The 14,457-nt window shown below is 38.3% G+C and overlaps 2 pseudogenes; both read left to right on the plus strand.

Annotated features, from left to right (window-relative positions):
- The first annotated feature begins 1,474 nt into the window (after positions 1-1,474).
- On the plus strand, positions 1,475-2,189 carry LOC138834439 (golgin subfamily A member 7 pseudogene; annotated as a pseudogene).
- A 9,785-nt stretch (positions 2,190-11,974) lies between these two features.
- LOC138834434 (periphilin-1 pseudogene) lies at positions 11,975-12,637 on the plus strand (annotated as a pseudogene).
- Positions 12,638-14,457: the final 1,820 nt, after the last annotated feature.

Below are 14,457 nucleotides of genomic sequence, written 5' to 3' on the forward strand. Positions count from 1 at the left end.
TCAAGTTTAGGGAGTTTCACACAAGCGAGTTAACAAGTTCAGGGGGTTTCCAAACAAGCAAGTTCACATTTTCAGGGGGTTTAAGTTCACCCTGATGGCACATCCCTTTTTCTGATGGAACACTTAGGCAACTGCTCTGTTGCTTAAGGGTGGGCAGGGTTGGTGGCAACCTGCGGTTTTTTTAGAACTGTTCCTCTTTTGAGGTTATTCTGAGGGCAGCACAGCTACAGGTTGTTGGCTTAATCTTAAAATGCAGTTTCTGTAGCTCTTCATTCCATCCTTTTCTAGAGCATCGGGAACCAATCATGGTCTCCTAATTGGCACAGTCTTTTATATTTACAGTTTGGTATTGGGATCTCAGAACTAAGAAATGGACTGCACTGATCTCTTTTTTTTTACAAGGTCCAATTGTGATTAAAAAATAACGGTACCAAAGGTCCTTATATTTTTTTAACATTTTAAGACGTACTTTTTAATTTATTTTTTATCCAAAGGATACCATTTTTTCCCAATTTTTCCCCAAGGCTTCCTTTACTACCCTCCTCTTCTTTACAATTCCTCGAGCTTCTTTGTGTCTAGAGTGTAAAACTGTCCATTTTTTCCTCTTGCTTGTGGGACCAAGTTATCTCAGAACAGCCTCAAAACACCACTGAGATGGAGAATTTTGCTAGATTTTAAGGCTAAGAGCAGAGCTGTGTCTTATCCTTTTAATACCTGCATTGATAACACACTCAGATTATTACCATACCAGAGCCAAACTAGTCTGTGACTATAGAGTAGATTTCCAGTGACTATGCACTGAAGTGCCTATGGCAAGCAAGCCAGTGATATCCTTTCTCCCAATATCTACTTTGGGAATAGAGAGGGTTTTTGGATATCACCCAAAATAATGTCCCACAAGATCTTAGTTTTAGCAGCTTTTAACCAGGTTGAGTCTCAGGTGATTGAACCCAGAAGGAGTTCAGACTACTTTTCCATGGTGGAGGTGGTCTGAGTGACGATATAGATTTCTTCCAGGTGACTGTCAGCTGGTCTTCAAACTTTACCCTTTAGGGTGTGCAGCTACAGTAGCAGGTCTCTCAGTGGCTCCAAGGGACTGTCACAGCTCATGCTGGGCTGCAATTTCCTACACAGACTGGTTAAGGATACATTGCATAGACTTGGCAGGCTTTGGCCCTGTTGGATTTTAAGACCTTTTAGACAATAGCCCAGGATAATTTACCAAAATGACATTTTTTTACTAACCATATATATTTTTAAACAAACACAAAAGGCTTAATCTTGTAACCATCTCCAACAGATGCAGTCTGAACACTTGCACACCTATTAACACTATTCTTTATGCCTATTTTTTTAAAAAAAATAATTATTTTTTCTATTTTGCCTCGTTTTTCCAAAACTTACTCTGGACTCTTGATCTTAAAAAAAGGATTGATGGGGCCCAGCGCAACAGCAGCTGGAGGGCCTAGGAGGCAGGGCGGCGGGTCCTGTCCTCGCCATGAGGCCGCAGCAGGCGCCGGTGTCCAGGAAGGTATTCATTCAGCGCGACTACAGCAGTGGCACATGCTGTCAGTTCTAGACCAAGTTTCCCGCAGAGTTGGAGAACAGGATTGGTAGGCAGCAATTTGAAGAAACAGTTCGAACTCTAAATAATCTTTACGCAGAAGCAGAGAAGCTTGGGGGCCAGTCATATCTTGAAGGCTGTTTGGCTTGTTTAACAGCATATACCATCTTCTTGTGCATGGAAACCCATTATGAGAAGGTTCTGAAGAAAGTCTCCAAATATATTCAAGAACAGAATGAGAAGATATATGCTCCCCAAGGCCTCCTCCTGACAGATCCCATTGAGAGAGGACTTTGAGTTATTGAAATTACCATTTATGAAGACAGAGGTTTGAGCAGTGGAAGATAAGCCATAGAATTAAAGATCCCACCTGCAGCTGGAACCCTCATCTGTCCATGGGTCAATCGCAGAGTGTCCCTACCTCCTCTCCAGAGCATCAATCCTTTGTATCTGCTGCCAGAGCCATGGTGCCATTTATGCCGAGGACTAACTTTCTAAAATTCCACACCTGATGTGACTTCTAGTCACTCAGCATCCACTTTGTGTCTCCAAATTGTGTAGGACTTGTCATCTTTTGATTAGCTTCTGAGAAAATACAATGAAGCATTTCACTTTTTAAAATTCAGTCATTAAATAAAGTATGCAGTTAGAGGGCCTAATACAAAGTTTGTTTCTTACCTGCCACCAGGTAAGAAATTGCCATTGGTTCTCTTCATTCCTTGAGCCAGTTTACCTGGTAGCTTTATACTTCAAGAAGTCAAATCTTAGCCAAAATTCTGATTAATAAAAAGCTTTTCTCTAGGTAAGGGGTGTATTATGTCTGTGGTTTTGCCAATGCATCTCCCAGATTTCAGAGAACTATCATTTCTGCCATGTTTCAAATCTTAAGATTTATTTCTGCTGTTCAGTTTCTCAAGCCGAAGCTCAATGAAAAAAGGAGTATAATGTTATTTGTTTTATTACAGCAATTTTTGCTCATAAAATCAGTATTTAATGCAATGTTCATTCTTTTCTTGGGTGACTTAGGTTGATTTGCATTACCTTTGGATGTGGGAAGATGTGGTTTGTGTTGCTTGTTCATTTACACAAATAAGCACAATGAAGTGGATGCTAAATTGTCAAACACATAAATGTCCCTGCTCTTTTCCTGAATTTGTAATACACAGTGTAATAATACTTTAAATATAGTTTTGTTATAAAGATAACTTTTAAGAAAAAGTTTGATAGGAATAATACTGTATATTGCTAATTTTTAATCATACGGACAAACTTTCTGATCCATATTCTCCTCATATACAGTATTCAGTACACAGAAATGTTAGGTTTGGTTCAAATAAAGTGAGCTAAGTGACCCATGTGGAACTCTCAAGACTTCAGTCGAGATTTCTAGTTCTTTTGTCTATACGTTCTTAGTATTGGAGTTTCTTATGTTCTCCTTTTTTTTCAGGATTTGAGAGCACTGTTTTGGGAGAAAATTAAGGAATATATTAGAGAATGAAGTAGTTAAAAAGTTCCAACTTGCAGAGATATTGTAGGTGCTAATACTGGATTTAGTCTTACAAATTTAATTTCTGTCTGGTAGTTAATATATCCCATCTGTCTGTAATATTTAATTGTATAAAACTTATTCATTACTTTATAGCCTGTAATAGTGTGTCTGCCTTTTAAACCTATTGCAATAACTTCAACTTTGCTGAAATATTAACATATTAGTAAAACTTTTCTTAAACAAACAAAAGAAAGGGATTGATGGGCAAAGGTCTATATTCTATAACTTCTTCAAGCTGACTTTTTGGGCGTTGATCCTACCTAGGCAGGAACACATAACCTTAGCCTATTTTACAAAGAGGTTACCAGGGTTAGATATCATTAAGAACAATATTTTAAATTTTGACAAATGCAAAAACCTGTTCTATAGCTACAGCAGTCTCCGGCTACAGCAGTGTAGCTTGTTTAGCACTCTAGTTTGTAAAAGCATCTTTTTGGATGGCTTAGGAATGTGATCTTTAGTGAACCTAACAATGCCTAAGTTAACTGTTCAGGTCCTCAGACAGATGCTAATAGAAACACAATCTCAGGTTTAAAAACATTTTCTGAGCAGATGAATATTATGTAGCTGGTGTCACCTCAATTACTGCCAATTAAGGCTTTTGGCACATACTTGGGTTGGGATTTAAACTATCCCCCACATTTTACAACCCTAGCTTTTTACTACTATCATTGATGACTGACAAATTCCTGGCCCTTACAAGGCAGTCATGAACATTAGGCATGCTTACAACCTATCTTCCCATGATCTCCTGGCTCAGTAGTTTTTGAAGAGCCGTGCACAAATGACTCTATGATCTGACATTTCTGACATCCAATCAGTGGCTTACTGCCTCTGGAAGCTCCACCATTGTTTTTGTCCCAGGAATGTCTTCTGCATGCTTGGAAAATGCCTTATTGGCATGTCCCTTAGCTGGTTGCTGGACTTGGAACTTGGGGCCTGAGTGCTGTCCCTCAGCTCTCCAGCTGAAGGCTAACATTCTGCCACTTTGAGTCCCAAAGCAACTCTGCTTACACATTCAGCACTCTGCTGGCTGAGTAGAGGTGACACTCTCACAGGGACCTTTTTCTGTCTGGGCTGGCTTTGAACCAGTTTGCAGATCTATGAGTCTCATAAAAGGCCACTTTACTCCAATTAAAAGCAATAAGGTCGTCAACATAGAAGTAGCTTTTAAGCATGCTCTTACCTAAAACTTATTAAGAGCCAAACTTACATCTTAGAAATTTGTAAGAATCTTCTGTGCTTTGCTCTGGGCTTGCTGGAAACTATTAAAAAAAACCTATAAGAACAAACCTGAATAGCAATTATTTTGGTAATCCTAAATTTTTGTTCAATTTGAGGCAAATGTTAAGAACAATCTTACTTTTAAACTTTATATACCAAAATCCATTCCTAATTTTTAAGCTTCTTATTATTCTCTTTTAATATTTTATAATTCAGTTTTTATTTGCGTTTTGAAAAGATCCATTAAAATCTTAAGGCGAAGTGTCACTCATTGTCTCTTATCTGCTTGTTTTAAAACAGATACACATTAAAAACTTTTAAACTCACATAAGAATTTTTCCTTAATGAAAGAATTACAATTACTGTCAATGTACCAAGAAGCTAGGCTTAACCTTTATAACTTTTAAAAGCATCCTAATTGTAGAACATCATTAAAAGCAAGTCACATTATACAAATAAACTTTTTTAGTCCTCTTTTTAAGGCCTTATTAAATTTAATTTTAACACATCCAAGGGGCAGTTTTAACAATACAAATCAGATCACCACATAAGTAATTTTTATCATCATGTTTTCAAAGTCTATATGCAGGGAATAAGGACAGAACAAAGATGGGCCACTCGGCATCTCCTATGGAATAGGCACGCACCCAATCTGACTCTCTAGGGTTAGATGCACTGAATTTGTGATAAGTTTCCATCTTTTGCCATGCACGGACTCCTCCCAGGACCTGTCCCACCATCTGTGGACTCCCCCGAGGGTCTGTCCCACCATGCATGACCAGCTGAACTGAACTTTTACCGGCTTACCCTCTTCCCTAAAGGTAGATCTTCTGTTGGCTTCTAAGTTTTTCCCTTTTCTTTTCTTTTTCCTTTTCTTGGTTCATAAATAAAATACAGTTTTAGACAGACAGAACAGGTAACCTTTTTTGACAGTGTAAAACTAAGTTTTATATTTTAATTTTTGTATTTATCCCCAAATTTTTGCCATGGGAACTAAATCCCAAACAGCCAATGCATTTTAAAATATTAGGTTTTTAAATACCAGATTTTCTAATTTTTAAGTTAAAGAATTTCTGAAAAGCCATTTAAAACAATGTAAAAGTTATTTAAAATTTTGGTAATGTCCAAACCTCATAACCTTTTACATTTGAAATTTTATCTCACCTAATTGTTACAGCATGCTGAAAATTTTTATCTTGAACATGTTCACAAACACCTACAAAACACTCACACAGATGTTAAAGTGCACAAAAATCAAAATCAGTTGTATGTACATTTTTAATTTTTAAACAAAAATTTAAGACAATTTTTCTTTAAAACTAAGTACCTTTGTTGAGCTTCATTTTCCCAGAGCATGCTTTTTAGCAAGGCAATTGACCAATGGATCTTTTTAATCCCTTCTGTTGGAGGAGGGCTGGGGGAGGGGGTTGCCTGAAACTAAACTGGCCTGATTTTTTTTTTATCCAATTTTAGACAAGAGCAATTTTCAAATTTTTACATTGTCAGGACTAGCTGAAAAGTCCAAACCAGGCACACAGCCTTCCACACCCTCCCCACTTGCAGACTCCACAAGGAGAAAATATGGCCTGAGGTATCAAGGGAACCAACCTTCCACGCCTCATAGGAAGGGGGCATAGCACGTCTGTGACTGAGCCCAGCTAGGGGCTGGAACTTTTATTCCCCCAGAAATGTTCAAATTAATAACAAAAACACAAATAAACACAAAAACCACGTATCCACACTTAAAACTGGTACCAATTCTAAAACAGAACTAGACAACAACCAAAGGCTGGGTTGGGGACGAATGGGCCCCCAGTTCATACCTATCAGAACTCTTCACAATTCTCACTCAGCAAGCTGAATCCAGAGTCTGGTGAGTGAGCTGGCCACCTTCACCAAGAACTTCCCCACCTCAGAAAACAGAACAGAAACCACACCAAAATAAACAAGACAGACAAGTGGCCACAAAGACAAAATCAGGTCTGAGTGAATGGGGTGACATCTCACCATTATTCACAAGTGGGACTCAATTCCATTTACCAGGGGATTTGAATCCCCTCTACTCACCTCCGGAGGATTTTTCATTTAGATTCCTGCAAACGTGACACAGGGGCCTTACAAAGAGGAGAAGAATTCCCAGTCATCCTGGAGCAAGGGAAAGAAGTCTCTAGTGGCCATCCCTTCAGACTGACAGGTTCTCCCACATGCTCAGACCTCCGTGGGCCAAGGCCTGAGGCTAAAATCTTGCTGGGGCCACTTGCAGGTAGTCAGTGACAGTTTCATCCTGAATATGGTTGATAAATTGAAGGTGCCCAATCAGAACGACAAGCAAAACACTCAACAGAAAGACACAACTAAAGAAAAAGACACATGCTGAGCATTGTAATTTGCCAACCAGAAAGTGCCAGACTTAGATGGAATATTCTCCAAAAAATTCCCGCATGAAAGTGCCAGGCTACAGATGGAAAATTTCCACAAAAATGTTGCACTAAACAGCAATTCACCCAGATGGGGACTGGGGAATTCTCCCACAGACCCCGTGGCAGCCCTATAGCGTGTCCTACAAGACTCTTTGCCAACCAGAATACAGATCCCGCAGGAAACCAGAATTACAGATACAGAATCTGCAGGCGACCAAAAATAGAGAACGGTAATGACTCCACTTACTTTTCGGGTTTTTCACGACTCCATGCTTTGGGGTCTGGGTGAGTTTATGGGGGGCATCACGGATGAGCCCCCAGAAGAAGTGCCCATATTTTGGATGCCCCCTAACAGACCACCATAGACCATGATCAATGCAAACAGCAAAGAGTTGTTTATTGCAAGCTCGAGCTTGGTTCTCTGAACATTAGATAACCAGTGATGCTAAGAGGCCCTGAGCACAAAATTAACACTTTTATAGTATCAAATAATCAAGGTTAGGTGGTCTTCACACAAGCAAGTTGACAATTTCAGGGGGTTTCCACACAAGCAAGTTCACAAGTTCAGGGGGTTTAAGTCCACTCTGATGGCACTACCCTTTTTCTGATGGAACAATTAGTCAACTGTTCTTTTCCTTAAGGATAGGAAGGGTTGGTGGCAACCTGCGGTTTTTTGAGAACTGTTCCTCTTTTGAGGTTATTCTGAGGGAAGCACAGCTACAGGTTGGTGGCGTTAATCTTAAAATGGGGTTACTGTAGCTCTTCAGTAGGTATTTTATTTTTTCTAGCGCCATTACCAATGGAGTTGCTTTCCTGATTTCAGCCATGCTTTTCTTATTGTTGGCATACAGAAAAGCCATGGATTTTAGAGGGTTAATTTTATACCCTGCTACTTTGCCAAAGTTTTGAATCAACTTGATTAAATTGAGAGTGGAGTCCGTGGGATTCTTTAAATGCAAGATCATGTCATCTGCAAAAAGGGAGAGTTTTACTTCATCTTTCCCCATTTGGATCCCTTTTATGTTTGCATCTTGTGTTATTGCTGAAGCTAGGTATTCTAATACTAAATTGAAGATAAGTAAAGAAACTACACATCCTTGTCTGATTTCTGAGTTAACAGGAAATGGCTTTAGTTTTTCATCATTAAGTATAAGGCTGGCTGTAGGTTTGTCATATATAGCCTTTATTGTATTGAGGCAGGTTCTCTGGATTCCTAATTTTTCCAGAACCTTCATCGTAAATGGGTATTGGTTCTTGTTAAATGCTAATTCTGCATCTATTGTGATAACCATGTGGTTCTTATTCTTGCTCTTGTTGATGTAATGAATTATATTAATTGATTTGCATCCCTGAAATGAATCCTGTTTGACCTTGATGTATGATTATTTGGATGAAGAGTTGAAGTGCATTGGACTAAATTTTGTTGAGAACTTTTGCTTCAATGTTCATCAAAGAAATGGGTCTATACTTCTCTTTCATTGATGAGTCCCTGCCTGGTTTTGGGATGAGGGTTATGATGGCTTCATAGAATGAGTTCGGTAGTGAAATTTCTCTTTCAATTTCATTGAAGATTTGAAGGAGTATTGGTGTGAGCTCTGCTTTGAAGGCCTTGTAGAATTCCACTGTAAATCCATCTGATTCTGGGCTTTTCTTGTATGGGAGTTCTCTTATTGTTGTTTCTATTTCAATGCTTTATATGGACCTTTTAAGATGGTTCAACTGATATTGGTTTAGTTTCAGCATGTCAATATTTGCTAGGAAATGGTCCATTTCTGCCAAGTTCTCAACATTATTAGCATGAAGTTTTGAGAAGTATTCCCTTATAGTGTTCTGAATCTTGGTACTTTCTGTGGTGAAGTTTCCATTCTCATCTCTGAATTTATTTATTTAGCTGTGTTCTATTCTTTTTCTAAGTTTTGCTAAAGTTCTGTCTATTTTGTTAATATTATCGAAGAATCAACTCTTTGTTGTGTTGATTCTTTGTATGTTTTTTGTCAGATTCTAATTCGTTTAATTCTGATTTAATTTAATGATTTTTTTCTGACTACTGGATTGGGGTTTATCTTGCTGCTCTTTTTCAAGGAGATTCAAATCTGTCTAAATTTTTTATTTCAGCTCTCTCCAATTTGTTGTTGTAGGAACTCAGAGACATAAAATTCCCTCTGAGTACTGCCTTTGCTTTGTCCCAGAGGAGCTGGTAATTTGTATGTTCATTTTTGTTGAACATCACGAACATTTGAATTTCTTTCTAATCTATTCCGTGACCAATTGGTGATTCAACAGTGTGTTGTTCAGCATCCAAATGTTACAGGACTTTCTTTGGTGGCTTTTGGTGTTGAGTTCTAAATTTATTCCCTTGTGTTCTTAGTAATGTAAGGTATAACTTCAATATTTCTGAATTTGGACAGGTTTGCTTTGGACCTAAAATGTGGTCTATTTTGGAAAATGTTCTGTGTGCTGCTGAGAAAAACGTGTATTCTGATACTTCTGGGAGAAATATTAGGTAGATGTCTGTTAAATCTAGTTGTTTAGATTTGTGGTTTCTCTGTTGAGTTTTTGCCAATTTGATCTATGAAGTGGGGATAGGGGTGTATTAAAGTTCCCAACAATTAATGTCTTTGGATCTATGTGAAAATTGAGGGAATGTAGCGTTTCTTGGATAAATTTGGGTGCTCCGTGGTTTGGTGAATAGAGATGTAGTATTGTAATATCCTCCTGAAGGAGCTATCCCTTAATTAGTATGCAGCGACATTTTTTATCTATTCTCAATAAATTTAATTTGAAGTCTATTTCATGTGATATTAGTATTGCAATTCCCACCAGTTTATGGGAGCCATTTGCCTGGTAGATTTTGTTCCAGCGTTTCACTTTCAAAATGTGTTTTTTTAATGGACAGTTCTGACTTCTGAAGGCAGCAGATAGAAGGATCTGGCTTTTTAACCCAACTAGACAGTCTATGTCACTTAATTGGAGAGTTAAGTCCAGAGTTATGAATGGGAGGTGTTTGAGAGTTCCTGCAAAGTTATCCACATTCTTGGGAGCTTCAGTGGCTGGATTCTTCCTATGGTTGTTGGATTCTCAGTCTGGGTGCAGTTTCTTGGCCTTTATTGTGGTCTTGTTGATTTTCTCTGTGTAGGCATCTTTAAGTATCTTTTATAGGGATGGTTTGGTGAAGATATATTGTTTCAGTTTTTCTTTGCTATGGACAGTTTTTATTTCACCTTTGGTTATGAAGGAGAGTTTAGTTCGTTACACTGTTCTTGATTGATAGTTGTCTTTAGAGCATGGCCTTGATCATTGCATGCTCTTCTTGCTTTAATTGTCTTGCTGCAATATATGAGGTGATTCTAATTGGTTTTCCTTTTTAAGTGGTTGACTTTTACTCCTTCACAGCTTTAAGGAACTTTTCCTTTGTCTGAACTGATCCCGTGCGGATTATAATGTCATGATGGGATATCCTATCCTTGTCTGGTCTATTTGGGGTTCTAAAAGCTTCTTGTATCTGAATAGGCCTATCTTTTTTCATGTTTGGGAAATTCTCTTCTAGGATCCTATTAACCAAATTTCCTAGACCATTAAGTTCTGTCTCTATGTGATCCTCCACACCCATTATCCTCAGATTAGGCCTTCAGATGGTGTCTTCCAAATGGTGAATAGATGTATCATATTTTTTGGATTTGTCTTGGATAGTTGTATGTTCCTTCTCTATAATAACCTGGCTGTTCTCACTCCCTCAGATTCAATGTTCTGCATTGTCTAACCTACTGTCAAGATTTTCTACATTGTTTTATTTTTCTTTCTTTTCCTTCTAATTGGTTGGCATTGAAGGCTTCAAATTCTTTGTTGGAGCTTTGTTTTCAATCTTGTATGAACTTCTTTATTTCCTTAATTTTGTGCTCAGTGTTTATTCTAAAATCACTTAGTTGATTGGTTATGGTTTCCTTGAACTCCCATTCCTGCTGTTGGGCTCCATTCTGCATTCCCTTTGTGATTTACCTGAATTCTTTCAGCTGTCTGTTTATAGATTCCATGAAAATATTTGTGTATTCTCATCCCCTCTCACAATTCCTGTATAACTCTTTGATTAGCTTTCTCACGTTCACACAATTCCTGTCTTTTTTTTTTTTACTGTTCTCAGCCTGCTCACATAATTCCTTTATTTCTCATTGACTGTTCTCAACCTGCTCATGCAATTCTTGTATCACTCTTTGAGTAGTTCCTCATGCTCATGAGATTCCTGTATTGATCTTTGTTTTGCCTCCTCTCTCTTCCTATCATGCTCATCCTGAGACTTTTTCAAGTTTTCAATCATTTCATTCACCATGTTTAGCAGTAGTATTTGTAGAGCTTTTTGGGAACTCTCCTCTGGATTATTCATTAACTCTTCTGTCACTTGATTATCACGAATGGGAGTTGAGATACCCTGATTTGCCATTTTTCTTGTGTTTTTCTGTCTTGTTCTGTCCGTTTGGTATGAAAGTAACATTGTGTGCTAGAATAGTATTTTAAGGCAAGCATCAACCACAGTCCTGTATTTGCACAGTCAAAATGGCTGCAGATAAATTGTAGTTCAACAGATACAATCAATTCAACAACTATGGATTAATAGGCTTTGAACAGCAGAGAAGAATTTGGCAAACCAGAAATTATTAGGTTTAGGGAAATATGTGGGAGAAATAGGTTTAGATGTATGTGGAAAGGTAAAAGGAGAGTGAAGTTAATCAAGTCCTAACTTCAGGGAGGGAAAAGGATTGGACAGAATGTTAGGAGAGAGATTAAAAAAAAAGAAAAAATGGAAAAAGAACAATTGAAATTTAAAAAGTGAAACTCAAAATCATGAAAATGTAAAGAAATGTTATTGAGAGAAGAAAAGGTAGGATGACAGGAGGGGAGGAACAGAAACGAAATATGAAAAACTAAAAAATAAAAATCCTTAAAATTAGTTACTTGAAAATTATATAGGTATAAAGAGATAATACTGCTATTAAAGAACTTAAGCCTAAGAGTTTGTGAATAGAGTAATAAATTTCTTGATTATGTGTGTTCCCAATTGGGGATAACATATGATAATCGATGAAGGTTATATATCTGCGGCTGTGCAGAACAGCAATTAAGGCATGCAAAAAAGAAAGAGAAAAAATGAAAAGAATAAAAAAGAGGGGGAAACAAGCTACATAAAATATAATTTCACTCTTTCTTGTCTACTCTCCAGCCACCATGAGGGACAGAAGAGATGGTTTTAGAAGGAAAAGTTTCTACTCTTCCCATTTTTCAAGGGACCATTCTCCCCATAAAAGGGAGCATCCATTTTTCAGAGTCACCTGGAGGTCAAAAGGACTCTCCACAACAGATCTGGCTCCAGTTTCAGCAGCAGGGGCTACTCTCCAGGACGGAGCAGAGCATATTCATTCTACAAGTCTCAGCATAGTTGTTGTGCCTGAACTCTGGGCCTGGGAGCTGTACTTCAGCTCTTCAGCTAAAGGTTAGCACTCTACCACATGAGCCACGGCACCACTTCCAGGTTTTTACTTTTTGCTTGTATGGTGCTGAGGAATAGAACACAGGGCCTCATGCATGCAAGGCAAGCACTCTGCCACTGAGCTACCTCCCAAGCCCTATACTCAGTCTCTGAAAACATCACGAGACACTTCACCTTCAAGCTCTTCAGCAGTTCCTTCATCAAGGGTTTATCGGCAACACTGGGAAACTTTCGGGATGGTTGTGAAAATGCTGATTGAAAAAGATCCTTCATTATAACAGTCAATACAGTTGACACTGAGGCAGAATTTACATGAAATAGGTGAGCGTTGTGTTGAAGAATTGAAGCATTAAATTGCAGAGTATGATAATTCTGCTCAAGATTTTGGAGAGCATTTTTAGAAGAATTAGTGTTTAGGTATAATAAACATTAAAAGAAATGTTTCTATATATAACCACCCTCCCTCCTCCACCTGTGGAACTGTGTAAATCTTTAATGTATGGGACTTTTGTGATGAAGAGCAATATATTTTTTTTTTTGTATTTTATTTTATTTGAGAACATACTGTACAGAGGGGCAACAATTACATGGGCAGGATAATGCATACATTTCTTACCAAGCATTGCAGCCTCCTCCTTTGTTTACCCTTCACTTCCCTTCCCCGCCTCCCCCCTCCCCCCACCCAATTTTATCCCCCTCCCCCCACCCAATTATACCCCCCTCCCCCCCCACACCGAAATTGTAAAGCTGGTTTTGACGTGACATTTTGTACTTCTCATTGTTGCAACAGGTCCACCTGAATCCTTAAACGACTTGTTTGTCCCCATCTCCTCCACATGTTATACTAACATCAAATATAGTGAAAGCGGGGGTTACACTGTGGGGGAGGGACATACAAAGCAACAAAGAAATAATCTTATAAATGCATTAGAAACACATGCATGAAAGAAACGAAAACATTAAAATACATATTTAAGGTTTCATTTTCCTAACATCACATTATCTGGCCTTTTCCGCTTGACTCATACCTATACTAGATATTGCAAATAAGGGAAACCATGGGACCTATGCTTCTTTGGGCCTGGCTTACTTCACTTAATATAATTTTTTCCAAACCTTTCCATTTCCTAACAAATGGGGAAATGTCATTCTTTCTGATGGAGGCATAGAATTCCATTGTGTATATATACCACATTTTCTTGATCCATTCATCTACTGAGGGGCATCTGGGTTGGTTCCATATCTTAGCTATGGTAAATAATGCTGCAATAAACATAGTTGTGCTGGTAGCTTTAGTGTGGTCTTGTTTGTAAACATTTGGGTAAATGCCCAAAAGTGGGATTGCTGGATCATAGGGGAGATCTATGTGAAGTCTTTTGAGGAACCTCCATACTGCTTTCCAAAGTGGTTGAACAAGTTTACATTCCCACCAACAATGAAGTAAGGTTCCTTTCAGTCCACATCCCCTCCAGCATCTGTTGTTATTAGAGTTCTTGATTTTTGCTGTTCTAACTGGAGTGAGGTGATATCTCAATGTTGTTTTGATTTGCATTTCTTTTATGGCTAGGGATGTTGAACATTTCTTCATGTGTCTATTGGCCATCCTTCTTTCTTCTTCAGAGAAGCTTCTCTTTAAGTCTTTCGCCCACTTATTTATTGGGCAGTTGTTTCTTTGAGGATTTGTTGTTGGGTGGTTTAATTTTTTGAGTTCCAAGTATATTTTAGATATGAGACCCTTGTCCGTTGTATGGCTAGTAAAGATCTTCTCCCAATCGGTGGGCTTTCTATTGATCTTGCCAGCTATGTCATTTGCCCTGCAGAAGCTCTGCAACCTTATGCAATCCCATTTGTCCAACCTTTCTTTGATTTGTTGTGCTTCCGGGTCTCTATTCAGAAAATTTCGACCTGAGCCAAGGAGACCTAGGGTTTCTCCTATTCCATCCTGTAATGTTTTCAGAGTGTCTGCTTTGAGTTCAAGGTCTTTGATCCATTTGGAGTTGATTCTGGTGCAGGGTGATATATAAGGATCTAGCTTTAGTTTTCTACATGTAGTTAACCAATTTTGCCAGCACCATTTACTGAAGAGGCTGTCTTTCTTCCATTCTATTGTTTTAGCTTCCTTATCGAAGATTAGATGGCTATAGGTCTGTAGGTTCATTTCTGGGTTTTCAATTCTATTCCATTGGTCCTGAGGTCTGTTCTTATGCCAATACCAAGCTGT

This window comes from Dipodomys merriami, unplaced genomic scaffold (genome assembly GCF_024711535.1).
Source record: "Dipodomys merriami isolate MVZ:Mamm:240054 unplaced genomic scaffold, mDipMer1.0.p SCAF_215, whole genome shotgun sequence".
NCBI classification, from domain to species: Eukaryota; Metazoa; Chordata; class Mammalia; order Rodentia; family Heteromyidae; genus Dipodomys; species Dipodomys merriami.